This window comes from Anguilla anguilla, chromosome 9 (assembly GCF_013347855.1).
Source record: "Anguilla anguilla isolate fAngAng1 chromosome 9, fAngAng1.pri, whole genome shotgun sequence".
Classification (NCBI taxonomy): Eukaryota; Metazoa; Chordata; class Actinopteri; order Anguilliformes; family Anguillidae; genus Anguilla; species Anguilla anguilla.
Genome location: NC_049209.1, coordinates 10102842 through 10117332, shown reverse-complemented (window position 1 = coordinate 10117332; position 14491 = coordinate 10102842). Strand labels below are relative to the sequence as shown.

At 40.7% G+C, this 14491-nt stretch overlaps 1 long non-coding RNA gene across 1 annotated transcript; it reads left to right on the top strand.

Moving 5' to 3' along the window:
- The first annotated feature begins 239 nt into the window (after positions 1-239).
- Positions 240-6186, top strand: LOC118235030. Its single transcript, XR_004766778.1, has 2 exons — positions 240-3340; positions 4873-6186. It is a non-coding gene; the product is annotated as an uncharacterized LOC118235030 (long non-coding RNA).
- The last annotated feature ends 8305 nt before the right edge of the window (positions 6187-14491 follow it).

Here is a 14491-nt window from a genome sequence, read left to right as displayed (position 1 = left end):
AAATGTATATTTTTATTTTTGTTTTTGGGCTGAAGGAAATTTCGCTAATTTATTTAAAAACCCGAATTAATTTATGACTACTTCTGCCAATACAATATGTTTATTTCACGTCCATTCAATCCTTCACGAACGTTGAAGGTCCTAACGTTCGGCAATGACATTTTAAATCCGTTTAGACAAGAATTAATTCATGAAATGCTTATCAGTGATTTAATTAATATATATATGTATACCAACTCTGCTCTGTATCGCTTTAAAACAATATGCATTTAGCCAGTTAATGAATCTGGCCTTTAATTGCAACTCTATACACTAGCCTATTTGAACAGCCCTCCCCCAGATTCATACACGAGTATGTATATTGTGCTTGATTGAGGGCAAGACCACGACAAGACACACGCTGTGTGCGCGGGCCTCAGTGGAGGGACCCAAAATAGTAAGGTAGGCCTATCATATGGGCACGCAATTCATTAATTAATATCAACTAGCACGCGTGCGCGCACACACACACACACATTCCAGCTTATGTACGTATTATCTAAACTTATTGTTTTACGCAGCAATTAGGTTGTCTGTGCCTGATATATGACAACACATTTATGTTATTGAAAACACATTCCATTTTTATTAGATATATTTTATTTTACTTTAAAGCTTAGAAGGTGCCCTCTCCACAGCAATCTAAGCTACCCTGAAGATTAAAGCATCTTGGAAGTTAAATAAATCAAAGCAACAAAAAAATTTAAATCATTTGGCCCCAGTTTTGTTCACAACTCACCTCGAATTTTTTGTGTTCATGGAAAACATGTTTCAGACCCGAACGTTTATTTCCTTTTATAAAATATCTTGTTTGTCCAAGGAAACCAAAGCTAAAATATATATATTATTTCAAATCTTACAAGTATTCCGTGAACTAAAAATGGCTGTTGGTTTGTTTTCAGTAAATACGCTTTATGCACAATTTTGTGTTTTAGAGATAGTGGTAGTTTGTTGATTGTGGTTGTTTGTTTCAGCTGTGTGATTTATTACGATTTATTATGAATTTGCATACCTAACACAGAAAACAAGAAAACTGAGAACCATAAACAATGGAGACAGCCGGTTGATTTGTGGCAAAATAATCCAATGTACAGGAGAAAAGCAGCGCGAGGAATGACATCTGAAACGATGCAGTATGACAGTGTCAACACCTGGAACTAGAATGAGAATACTATCAACGCGTAATAGATCTTGGAGCGGCGGCCGATAGTTCTTGATGAAGTGACATTTACAGCGTCACTTCGCAAGCGTTGTTGATGAGAGACAAAGCAGTTTCTTCCCATCCACAAGCTCAAGTGTGATAATACTGCTGACACCTGAACAGTACCAAAGAGTGAAAATAAATAAATATTTATTTACATGTCGTAATAGTATTTACAGGAATAAAAACACGATTTTCTTTTGCTAATGGCTTGCTTAACAGATTGATAAAATCAAAACACAACTAGCCCATGGTTAACATCAGGAAATTATTATTATTATTATTATTATTATTATTATTATTATTATTATTATTATTATTATTAGAAAATGATCGTGTGCCCTACAACCTATTTTAAAATAATTTATAACAACAGAAGTATCCTCTCAAAAATAGGCTTACTGTATACGCATTTAACTTATCGATCTAATGTATATTCCAAAAAAGTTAGGTAAAATAAACAAACAAACTTTAATGTCGAAATGTTTATATTAGGCTACTTCATGAACTTATCCATAGCCTACTGATTAAACCTTAAAATCTTAAGTAGGGCATTCGCCCAACACCCAAACAAGATATACGAAATAGCGAGAAAATATTTTTTACACAAATTAGTTTGTTAGTGATTTGTTTGGGATGTTTGTTATTGTGTATACTGTTAATCTGAAGAGGATGTGAATACATCATCTGTAATTAAATATTTGAATGAAAATAGTTGCTAAAACGGCACTAAAGTAGCAGGTTTAGAAACAGTGTGACAATATTGCTATTATTCTGAAACAAACACATATGAGCTGGGATATAACTTCCATAATAACCCTGATAACATTAAGCGTATTAAAATAGGCTGCTCATTTCGTATGTAATGTAATTCTCTTTAACAAAATAAATCCGTTTTCCTCAAGGCCTTCAGCTTAATGCAAAGTTTGTCCCACAAAAAAATAGAATTGAGGCGATTGGAAGTAGCCTAATGGAGGATGAGGGATTGAAGCGACGATAGAATAAGTATTTATTATATTCTGTTGAATGGCAATTTTGTTGACCAACTTGTTGCGCTTGCGATATCAGGAATACCGTAGAGGATGGCAGTAAATATCGCAGCATTGAACAGGATTAAGTCTATGTCGTGGGACTTCTTTTGGAATTGACACTTCTCCAAGCATGAGTGGAAATATCCTACAAAAACACAAATACTTGAATTCAGTCCAACGGTAGGTTTCTATGAGTTTAAGCACGTTTTATTTCTTTCGTTTCCTACATAACATTATGAGGGTTACAGGAAGGAATAAAAAATGTTGCGTATGACTCAGAGCTTGCTTTAATTCTAGTACACAGGACATTGCGGTTGTATGCGATCTGGACCTAACCTAAGTATAAAAATGGCAGTATATTTAAAAAGCATTCATCAAGTGGCCACAGATTTAGCTCTCCCCATTTAAAGCTGTTAAAAAAATAATAATTTTAATGATGACACCCATATGCCTATAGGTTGGAGAAAACTTCCTTCAGATGGAAGGATCATTGACCTTTGCCCTGAATCTGACCTTTGATGGTGGCTCTCTTTTGTTTTGTGTGCCACCTTTTACTCGCCGCAAATCAAAGCCCAGCTCCCATCACTTTCTGTTTCTACGAATTGTAACAGACAGCACCTGTGATGTTTAGATATGTGCATGTCTTCACATAAGCTCGGTCATTACCCTGGTATACAACGCATCCAACCGTACCGTCTTCCCCCTCCAACCCTGTGCACTGCTAGTGTTTTGTTTTGTTTACTCCCGCGTGTGTTATTAATATTCACCACCTCTCCGACTGGGTCTCTGCTGAACATGTTGTACCCCATATGAGATCATGGAGGGGACCAGGCTTCTGATGTGCTCCACAATGCCACAGCGTATTAGCATCTCTTTAGCATCAAACAAAACCTTGTGCTTTTCTCCCTGCGCACGCACAAAGGACAACAGGACAGAGAGGAGCTGCTCTGTAACGGATCTCCTTTTACCCGAATCTCTCCGCTAAACTCCCAACAATGCCAAGAGCCGCGGGCCCAAACTCGGGGCCGAGCGGGCACAAAGGAACGGGGGGCTCTTCTGCGCCGACAAGGTGAGAGAGAAGAGGAGGGAGGTTCTCCAGTGGTGCCATCAAAGCGACCCTTCAGCGGGACCTGTTACAGCACCAAAGAGCACGCCGCTCCCGAGACCTGTTGATCTTAGTTCATTTAAGTCCCTGCTGAAGTGCTACTCCTGAGCCTACTATTGTTATTACTGCTGCTGCTACTACGTACACTAATACTACTGTTACCATTATGGTTACTACTAATACTGCTACTGCTAATGCTAATGCACTACTACCACTAACTACTACTACTATCTCTGCTCATTATGTGACTGCCACTGCTTATGCTAATTAAAATACAGTTGCTGCCATTATTACTTAAGCTACCACTGCTGCAGTCATAATAATAATAAGTATTATTATTATTAGGAACAGGAACCATTAATATTATCATTATTATTATTATTATTATTATTATTATACAAGATTAAGCTAACCAATATCAATTTGTAGCTTTTATTTACATGTTTTGAATGTATGATGCCAAGTTCATAGCTATTGAAAGATTAACTGGATCTCATTTTGAACCTTCATCACTAAATTACACTAAATAAAAAGAACAGCGTGGTTTGTAGTTCAACATTATGGCATCAGGTGAGCAGAATTTAAAGTAGCACTTCACATATTGTACTTTCTGTAATAAAAACCAGCCATACTTGAAACCAGCTGCTTGAAACATTCAAGGCATCGTGTATCTCATTATATTCCTGAAACCACAAAATGTTCATAGGATGTCAGTGTGCATCTAGGCCTAAAGACTCCTGCCCTAATAGGGTGGCATCTATTAATTGCACAAGAAATGCTCAATATATACATATTTAAAAATATTGATTCACAATTAACACACTTTAGTGTAGCTAGAGCTGCTTGATAAAATTTATGCATGTGTTACAGATTGTTAGCAGATAGTCTATTGATAGGTTGTTGAACATTTATAAAGCATATCGGGATGCCATTGGAATGACTCTTTCAGGGATGAACTGAAGCAAGTGCTACTTTTTATTTATCTGTCAACATTATGAGGTCAGTGGTCTCTGAAACTAGGCAAAATAAGTTATGTAAGAAGCAGAACAGCTGCAAATACACATTTCCTTTTCAAAGTTGGGTCCATGGCCCTTGAGATTAGACTGCACAGAACTTTTCTGTGCTTGTTGATAGTGAAGGTGGCTTGTTCTTCAACATTGCACAATTATGAATCTAAGAACCTGAGTCACTGCAGCTGGCTCAACTATCTTGCGATGTTCCTGCTTTTTGTTGCTGTCTATCCAAATGTCATAATTATTATTTTATTTTATTTTATTCAAAATTGTCGACTGGCTCCTCAGAATGGGTTGCCTTTGGCACTTAAATTCTGGACATGAGAAGTAAATAATCAGTCAAAATGTTATATGTGTCTGTTGGCAGGGTGAGGGTTGAGTTGCAAAATATAAATAAAATCTTGTCATCTAATCTTTATCTTTACCCAAGATATCTCTCTCTCTCTCTCTCTCTCTCTATTTGATCCTTCCTCTCTCTCCTAGTCCCCTGGCTGAACCAGCCTCTCTTTCCTCCAGTTCTGAAGAGGGAGGAACTTCAAAGTGGGTTCAGGTAATTAGCAGCTGAAGGGAATCTAATCTAAACCATCAGCCTTGCTTTGCACCCAGGTCTGCTGCCACAGCCCGCTAACTGGGGAGCGGCAATTCCCCGTAGCTCCCAAATCTGCTTCCTCTGAACCGCCGTGCCAGGCCTGCAGTTATCACATCTGCATTTCAAACACACTGTCTCTGGCATTAATTATTAATTAGCCTACAGTCACCCCGGAGGATCAGGATTCAGACTGCACATACTTATTCATTGACCTCTACTGTGGACTTCTTTTTTTTATTCACTCCTTTCTACTATATGGGAAATCCCCAGCCAGAATACCTAAAACCATGTTGGGGTTTTTTTTTTTTTTTTTTTTACACAAGGATCTCAGTCCCTGCCCGTTTTAAGCCTTAAGCGCATATCTGTCCTGAGTCTGGTGCTGGAGGACGGTCTCCCGGAAGTTAAAAAGGCTGAGCAGACTGCTGCTTATTTCCCTTGGTTCCTCAAATGCCCACAACGCAGGGCTGGAGACAGATGATGAGTGTATAACAAGTATGCTCACTGAAAATATACAGGCATAAACAACTATAACAGCGTCTATACAATATCACATATGATACTGTACTATATACAGGCATTTCTACTCACCAAACCATATGCCAACGCACATGTGCACTTGGAATATAGTTTTCCAGCTCCTTGCCCTTATCACAGTGTGTGATGTGGTGGTTAAGGTTTAGCTGAAAGGAGAGGGGGGGGGGGGGGGTGTTCTGGGGCCAAGATCATCACTGGCTCATGCCCATTTCTACAAGAGACCCAGACCCCATGCCTGAGGGGAGGAAATGGATTTCCCACACCGTTTAGTCCCGGGCTTGTGGGTCAGCATTAGCAGACCATGCCATTTAATGGGCACCTGCCTGAGGTTCTCTTTGTGGGGAACAGATGCATTGTGCCTGTACGGACAAAAAACTGTCAAAAGACTTCATCGGCCACCTGGAGTTCTCTCCAATAACCCAGAGTTGACTTCACTTCCCCTGGAGTATCTGTGATTGGTTTCTGTGCCTTTACCGGGTTACGCGAGATTGGCTAGGAACGTAGCAGACAGATACTTGATGAAAATAATGGCTGAGGGACATTTTAATAGGCCATTTTTCTTGAGAAATTTGTGACTGCAAATCAACTAACAATATGTCATTTTATGTTCTTTTGAATTTCCATTTGAATGTACCTTTGAATCTAAGTGAAAATAAAATGTTTCCAGTCAAGAACATTGACTTGTCAGTGTTTCCTTTGCATCACAGAAAACTTTGCCCATTGTGTCATGGGAAATGTTTTCCTTAGAAGCTTCAGGACCTCATGTGTATACTCAAGAAACTCTGCTGCAACATAACAGAATCTTTACTTACCTCAGTCATTGGACCTGGTCAACGGGAAAATCCAGGCTACGCCACTGTGGCCTTTTTTCTGACAGGATTCAGCTGACTTTCAGTATGGAGGCCCGGGTGTGCACAGCCTGGTGGTCACTTCTGTCTCTTGCCCCATCCACAGGGACTGAAACCTGGCTCTGTGGAAAAACCTCATTAGGCACCATTCAGGCACAGCATGACCTTCCTTGCTCTGAGTGAGCGAGCCTGTAAATGATAGCCGGTAGGAAGGGAGAGGTGGGTGATAGGAGACACGTTTATACGTATAATCGGGGTCCAGAAAAGCAAATTTTGGCAAGCCCTCAAGTTGAGAAGGAGGAAATTAAAGAGCCGCTCATTATGGTCAGGCTTGGAAACGACAGCATACACCGGCCAGTTAACAATTAACAGCTCCAGCACCACAATGCAGCAAGCACAATGCAGCTAGCCAGATTACTCGTTGTATGACTCCCTAGAAATGCTTCCGTCAATATTGACCGAAATAATGTTTCTAATAATAATTAAACAATGGTTCACTCAGGATTCCTTCCCTGACAAATAAAAGGAGCTGTAAGAACGTCAAGAGGATGTGTTGATTTCTGTTTTGTCTTGAGAGAAAGCTTTTCCCATTTCTTCTGTCTTTAATAAAATCCTGGTTGTAGTCTGGTGATTTCTCATTTTACAATATTCGGTTTACTTTGTAACGTGTTTGTGTACAATGTCAAAAAAAAAACAAACAACGCTCTCTTTGTTTTAAATGTTAAAATAATTTGCATCAGACTGGTCGATAAGAACATCGAGTTTAGAAAGCCTTTTCTTGACAATCAAAACACATCAGAAGAGCTCTTTGTGAAAGTGCGGCTGCGGAAAAAACTTGCTGACATAATTCCCAATTCCTTCAGATGGAAAAAAAGCATTTATTCTCTCCACAACAGAGAATGAGGCCATGCTAGCCCTGAAAGTCTGCACTGTAGACAGGATGTCTTTTCCAAACGGACAGCCTTCGGGGGGTACAAAGACAGAGGGAGGCTTGTGGGAGTGATTTTTTGGGGCTCTTGTCGTTTCCGTGGCCCATCAGGGGTAGACGGTATAATTTGCTTCCTGCAGACGTCTACAGCTGTCGCTGGAGGTCAAAGTGCAGCGTTGGGATCGGGGCAAAGGTCACCAAAGTCTGGAGGTGGCGGGCAGCACGGGGCCTACTGTATTTAGCACCGTTTTGGGCGGGCATATCGGCTTCTGATAAGAAACATTCAAAAGCAGGATCGCGTCCAGACAGAAACATTATTGTTAGCTTCTTAAGTGTTCCACTCAGTCAGAAGAATGAGGGATGGGAGGCAGGGGGTTTTGTGTTTCAGTGGCATTTATAGGAGCCAATGTTTCAGCAGTTTCTCTTTCCTCTCACTGTAATCTAAACCGTAGCCACACACTGCTTATGCCTGAAGGCCTCAACTCAGGAAAAAAAAAAAAAAAACACTTCATATTTTTTTTCCCACAAGGATCCAGTGCTGTCATGTTGAACTGGATTTGGAAGGTTTTTTTTTTGGGGGGGGGGGGGGGCGGCAAAATAACATTCTTGCTTAGGTATGGATGGTAAATCTATTGATAGGAAACATTTTGAAATTCTGTGGGTTAATGGTTAATGTGACTGGCTCAACATCATCTGCAATGCTGAATTAGGAGAGCCAAGAGTTATTTACACAGTCATCAGGAATTATTACTATTTAATCTGACTTTTGTGCATTAATATGCAATATGGTCCTGTCTGACACAAACTATCCTATAGACAGAGAAATCACTATCTTCATTAAATATATGTATTTAGTGTAGGTAGGTAATCTTAGGTGACCTTCACATAGTTATTTTTAGGTTTATACAACTAATTGTTAGGTAATTATTTATCTACCTACCGCTAGCATAGCTAGTCTAACTTACATTTGGCAATTTAGCAATCCAGCTAGCACAGACAAAGTAGCTATTGTCAGATTTTCTACTCTCTCTTTCTCTCTCTCACAAACACACACACATACGCACACACACACGTAAATTTCTGTCTTCCTAGCTATAGCTTTTTTTAAGTTTTAAAAAAAGTTTTTTTATTTTGTAGAACTAGCTAGCAAGTGGCTGCTAGCTGGTTGGCTAGCTGACTATTTTAGTTGTAGATAGGAGTTAGTGCACTAGATAAGTTTGTGAACAACTCAAGTTTGTAGCAGGCTGTAGGTAATACTAACAGCAACAGTACAGATTGTTTGTCTCACATTGTAAAATGTTGTTTTCTGTGAAAAGACAGAAAGGTAGCTTTCTTGGCAGCTAACTAGCAAATGGCTATCCAGCATGGCCAATATTAGGTTAACGGCCAGTTTGAAAGTCTGACGCATGCATGAGTTCCCCTAATGTGAAGACAGTAGAGATTTAATCAAAAAAGCTTTAACATTCAGGAAGTATAATGGCTCTGCAATTTCAAGCAATGGTCCCAGATTTTAAACCAGCCTTTAGGGAGAAGCATTCTATATATGGCATTGTTCTTTGCATCAATAATCCCTGCAGCTCAGTGCTTGAGATTATTATACAATAGCTATCCTCGGGTTTAAGTGAGTGGTACAGAGATTTTAGCTATAATTTCACTCAGGTCTCAGCTGTGACAAGAACAGTGGTACAATCTGTCTCACAAAACAGACAAACAGAAGTCTGTGTTGAACTAGTTGAAGAAATAATCTCAGAAGAAATGGTTCCAAAAGGCTCTTCTCCATAGAGGAACCCTATCTAGTTCAAGCGTCCTTTTTTGGCACAATGGTTCGATCTGGGAGCTTCATAAAGAACTAAAAAAGGTTCCCCTATAAAGACAAGCTAAAAAAAAAAAAACCTTCAGAACCTTTTATTCTAAAATTATACTCCCAGTTGTCCAATAGTGTTCTATCTAATTGCTGTAGGCTGCAACAGTTTAGAAAAACTTAGCTATTTAATAATCAAATAAGAACAATGTTAGTCATGTTAACTGACAAGTGCTTAGCCACAATATGACTGGCTGACTGTGAGTTATGATGCATACAGCGCTGACCTCTGTCTTCAGCTGCAAACGTGTTCACGGCACAGCTGACTTCATATCCGCATGCAGTTCTCTCAGTACGTCCAGGACCAAAACAAAAGTACACTGTATCTCAGTCACACTGGAAATGAGTCCAGTCCAGTACAGCTCTGTCCTGTCTCTGCAGCAATGCCCGATTGTTCTATTGTACATCTGCCGAGTTCCCGTCGTGGAGACCCACATGTGAGCGCATCCTATCAGTGGAAGGTTTTTTTGGGTTGCCAATTGCAAGACCGTTCGGGCCACGGCTTCAGCTGAACTTGAGCCTTGCACACTGCTGTCACGTGACAGTTTTCACACTTGGGGAGGCCAGGGTTCTCAGACTTCACCTCTCCTCTGCCCTCTTCCCTCTGCTCACCTGTTGGCCGGGCGCTCACGTGGGGATGGGGGCTGGTGCCCTTTTCCCTGTCATCCTGTGAAATAAGCCGCTTCCTCGCCCCGGATATCGATCTCCAACAAGCGCCCTCAGAGTAATCTCTACCGCAAGACCGTAGCACGTTTGGAAATACGGATCGCGGGGGCGACAGAGGCTGCGAGCCGGCCAGGCTCAATTAGCCCTTCATTGATCTGTTCTCTCTCTGTCGCTCTCTCTCTCTGTCTATCTCTCTCTCTCTCTCACTCTCTCTCTCTGTCTCTCTCTCTCTCTCTCAGGCAATAGCTGGTTGATCCATAACCATATATGATAACAATCTCCTGTGCCCAGCAGCTTGGTTTCAGAACGCTGCCACACAAAGTGGATGATGTCACCGTAAATATTGCTCTGACGGAAGGAGGGATGCTGCTTCTGCTTGCCCCACCCCCAATCTCACTGTGCTCCAAGTGGAATCTTCACCCTCTAACCTGCCCACTCTGAGTGGAATCTCTTTCTAGGCACCTTGTGGCCATCAGCCCAGGTAGAAGACCTGCCAATGGCATTAATTTATACATTGGCGTCCTTGCTGCAAGTGGTACTGTATTTGTGACAAGCCTGTAAAGCATAATGCACATTGCCAAACTATCACCTTGTCCACTGATTTCCTCTCCCATGCTCCTTGCATGCTCCCATCATTACCAATAAAGTGTTCAATAAATTTTGATTGGAACGTTTTGATATGATATTTTGGTTGGGCTTGAGCTTTGTGGCTGGCAATATGGCACAGAGACACGATACCCTCTGCCATGCATGCACAAACCCAATAGAAACTCGGTTTTTCAGAGGGACATATCACATTGTCTCCTCAGGGCATTTAGGCACGCAAGTACAACTGGAACCACTGCATTGTCACTCCTGACACCTTGAATGCATTATTTATAATATGTGTTTTTTTTTTCTTTGCATTGCAATTTCGCCATTTCCAACAAAAGAATCACGACCCTCAACAGAGACAAACCCATAACACGTTCCAACTTCCACAATAATCCCTGTAATGTAAATTCAAGCAGAATACGCCTTCCTCGCTCTGCGTATTTCATCACAGCCTATGAAATCAGCCCTGATGTTATATTTTAATATTGAGAACTACCAGTGTCTGCCAGTGTGATGCACTGTAAGGTGTAGCCACAGTACATGCAACCCTGGGCGCTAGGGCACGCTTAGGGCCCGGATTTCCAGCCATGGTGCACATCTTTTATTTATTTCCCGGATGTAAGGTTATGAAATCAATATCGGGGTGTTTGCTCGCCTTTCCTTGGCAAATCCTGGTTTCCCTTTGGCAAAAAGCAGGCAGCTGCCTCTGCGTGGAGACACACAGCAGCTCATTGTGTTCTCAGTCTGATACGTGTGCAGCAGCAGCGGAAGGGCAGGAGCTTCCTCTGGGCCCATGCAGTTTTGAGCTGATTCCTCCCCCGCCCCCTGTTTCATTTCTTGTTCTCCAAGCATCAGCCATCCCCAGTGCCTGACCCGCTCCCACCCCCCCTTTCCCGACCACACTTCCCAACAGAGGAGCCATAGAGAGATCCTATTAATCCAACATTTCCGAGATGGTATCGAGGGGACTCGGTGGGGTTTCAGCAGAAATTAATTTGTCCTGACAACGCAAGCCTATAAGATTGGAGTTTGGGGAATCTCTATTGCATTTCTTGTTAAGGCGAAGGGAGAGAATGGGAGGTAGGGAGGGAGGGAGGGAGGGAGAGAAGAGGAGGCTGCAGAAGAGATGGATGGGGGGATGCTGCTGTCCTGCGTGATGTGAGACCAGATGTTGGGGCACCTGAGAAATGAGACAATGCCCACCAACCAGCATGGATCCTTGGTCTATGGTACGGGTGAGTTGGGACCAGCAAGTTGGTGCAATTCAAGCCTTTTGCTAGCTAAGGGTTAATAATCTGCTAAGAAATGTGTTGTCGCTAGGTCTGGGTGTGATCACCTGTTTCACACATTTGGCTGTGCTGTTGCCCAGGAAGGGAGTGTTTCAGTCAGCAAGGTTCTCCCTGTCTCATCTCAAGCGACTTCATTGGCTAATCAATCGTCTGCCTTCACCTACTGAGCATTTCCAGTACTCCTCTAATGTGATGAGTTTGCAGCTAAACTGGTGGATTTGGATTATATATGAAGAAGAAACTAGTTGACAGTATTCGCATAAGAGGGGAGCCAGTGTGTGTCTGCAGTCTTCTGGATTAATGGGGGATGTTGCTGCAATGACAGGGAGCCCATGGATATAAATCCAAACTGGTAAAGACTGAGAATAAAATAACTGAAAAATAAAATTGCAAGGAGATATTATAATGGCCAAGCAGAAGTAACTTATTGCTTAATAAGACAGTAAAGACTATACTCACTGGTCAATCGATAAAGAGTAATGGTCTGAACAGAAATGTAGATCAAACTTTAATATGGTGACACAAATTATGCAATTGAAGATGCACATTGAACTAAATCAAATCCAGACATTATTTAGCTGTAAATCTTTCAGATCATTATATATAAACAATTAAAATCAATCGTGGCCATGCTTTTGTAAAGGTTTGATGCTTCATTTCAATATCATCAAAGTTTCATGAGAAAAATATATTTAAATCTTATTTATTATTATTAAACTAAATAGTTAATATTTTAGACTTTAAAGTGCTCGTTGCAGCAAGGTTTTTAATCTAATCAACATAAAACATACTTTTAACATGGCAAAATGTTTAGACATAACAGTAAAGGTGATTGGCTCATTTGAATATCTAACAGTAGAGTAAAGATGAAACCTGGCAAGTTTGACATTAATCAGACCTATGATTTATAAGAAGTTTTTTGGTTTGATAAAAGGAAAAATGGTGTATCCAATATAGCAGTCTTTATGGGTCCAAGGGACAATTTATGTTCTCATAAGAAAAACATTTGTACCAAGGTTCATGCCTCAAGGTCAAACAGGTCACAAGAGCTGTGTTTTCAAAGGTCAATTGATTGCTGTAGCTATAAGGGTGAAGTGTGGTGTTGCAGCTTGAGGAGGCACGAGCCAAACCACGGTGTTTGTTTTTAAAAGAAGGTTCACAATTTATTTTTAAAAGGCACATGTGAAATCACGCACCCACAAAATAATAATTACATTAAAAAAACAAATACAATTTTACAAACACTGACAAACAAAACTAAAGCAAAAGCAAAATGGCTAATGCTAGCCTTGGCTCTACAAGCCCTGCTACTAGCACCGCAAGGTGACCAGTATACTTTTCCTTATTCCCCTGCCAAGACACAGAGCTACATCTAGCCCCTGTGACAGTCTCCCATTATCTTCTTCCTCTAGTTTTATGGCAGTTGGTAAACAACTTTATGGTGCGTCAATGCCACCTTCTGGAGTGTGGGTTGGGATATTTGTTACCTTCTATATCTAATTATTTAAAAAATGGTGTTCAAATTCTATAGATGAGACCTTTAGTCTTTATAAAGTAAAACATGAACTTAAAGCAACGATGAGTCCCCCCATCATGAAGTACTCTCCCCTTATATAGGTGGAGAATCCCTATCCCCTCCCCATGGAACAATCCATGAGTCCACAATTTAAGGGTAACGTAAAAAATACCATTGAAATAAACAAAAATGAACTAAAACAGCACATTGTTAATATACATGCACATCCCACAATCAGACAGAAAATGAAAAACATTACAATACTTACATAATAATTTATCATTATTATGATTACGGAACCGCGACGTATAATTACCGCTCTGTTGGCAAAACATTTCCCCCACTCAGAATTATAGCACGCTCATGTGCTTTAGCATGCACCTGCAACTGGCTGTGCACACTGTGCATGCCCCCGGAAGAAAGGGAGCCCCCAAGCCGAGCAGGTATAGCCTCCCTCCGACACATATTATTGCCTCAAAAGGTTCATAACAACTTTGCTTATAATAATAAGCAAGCATATGTTACCAGTGAGAGAAAAAAACTTCCAATTTAAATACAGTCAGCATATGCTATACCGAAAGATGCAAATTACACAATCCATTTTGTGTTTTGTTGGAGACGAACCATAACGACACAGTACTTGTTAAAACCTGAAACTGAATTTTATCGCAGAAAATGTTTAGATGGGCAAATTTGTGTGAGATTATGGCAATGAATTCATTTCATTGGATCATACATTTTGAGTGAACTTTTTTTTTTTTTAAGAGAATGCAGCAAGTCCGAGAAGAAGGAAGGCCCTCTCTACCTCATCATATGCCCACATAAATTGCCATAACATTCAAATAAGTAGTATGTACATTTGTTTTAGAACACTTTTGCTCATATTTGGTTAAATTTCCTTCACATCTCAACTAATTTCAATAAACAATGCTCTAAAAAAAAAAAAAAATCCGGTCTCTCACTGCCCCAGGCTCTGAAATCAGCCACTTAAAATTTTGCGCAACTGAATCTTATCAACCAATCAGGACAGCTTTCTGCAATTAGGGGTCCATGCCTGCCTGTCAATCCTGTTGTGTGCTCACAGCACAGTCAGAGCAGGCAGGGCGGGGCTACACCAGTGGTCTCCAACCCCGGTCCTGGAGAGCTACAGGGTCTGCTGGGTTTTTTTTTTCACCTTAAAATCAGCACCCAATTGAGACCCAGGACACCAGGTGAGTTGAGTCAACTGTGCAATCAACTGCTCTAATTGATTCATGAAGTGCAGAGTCACTATGACA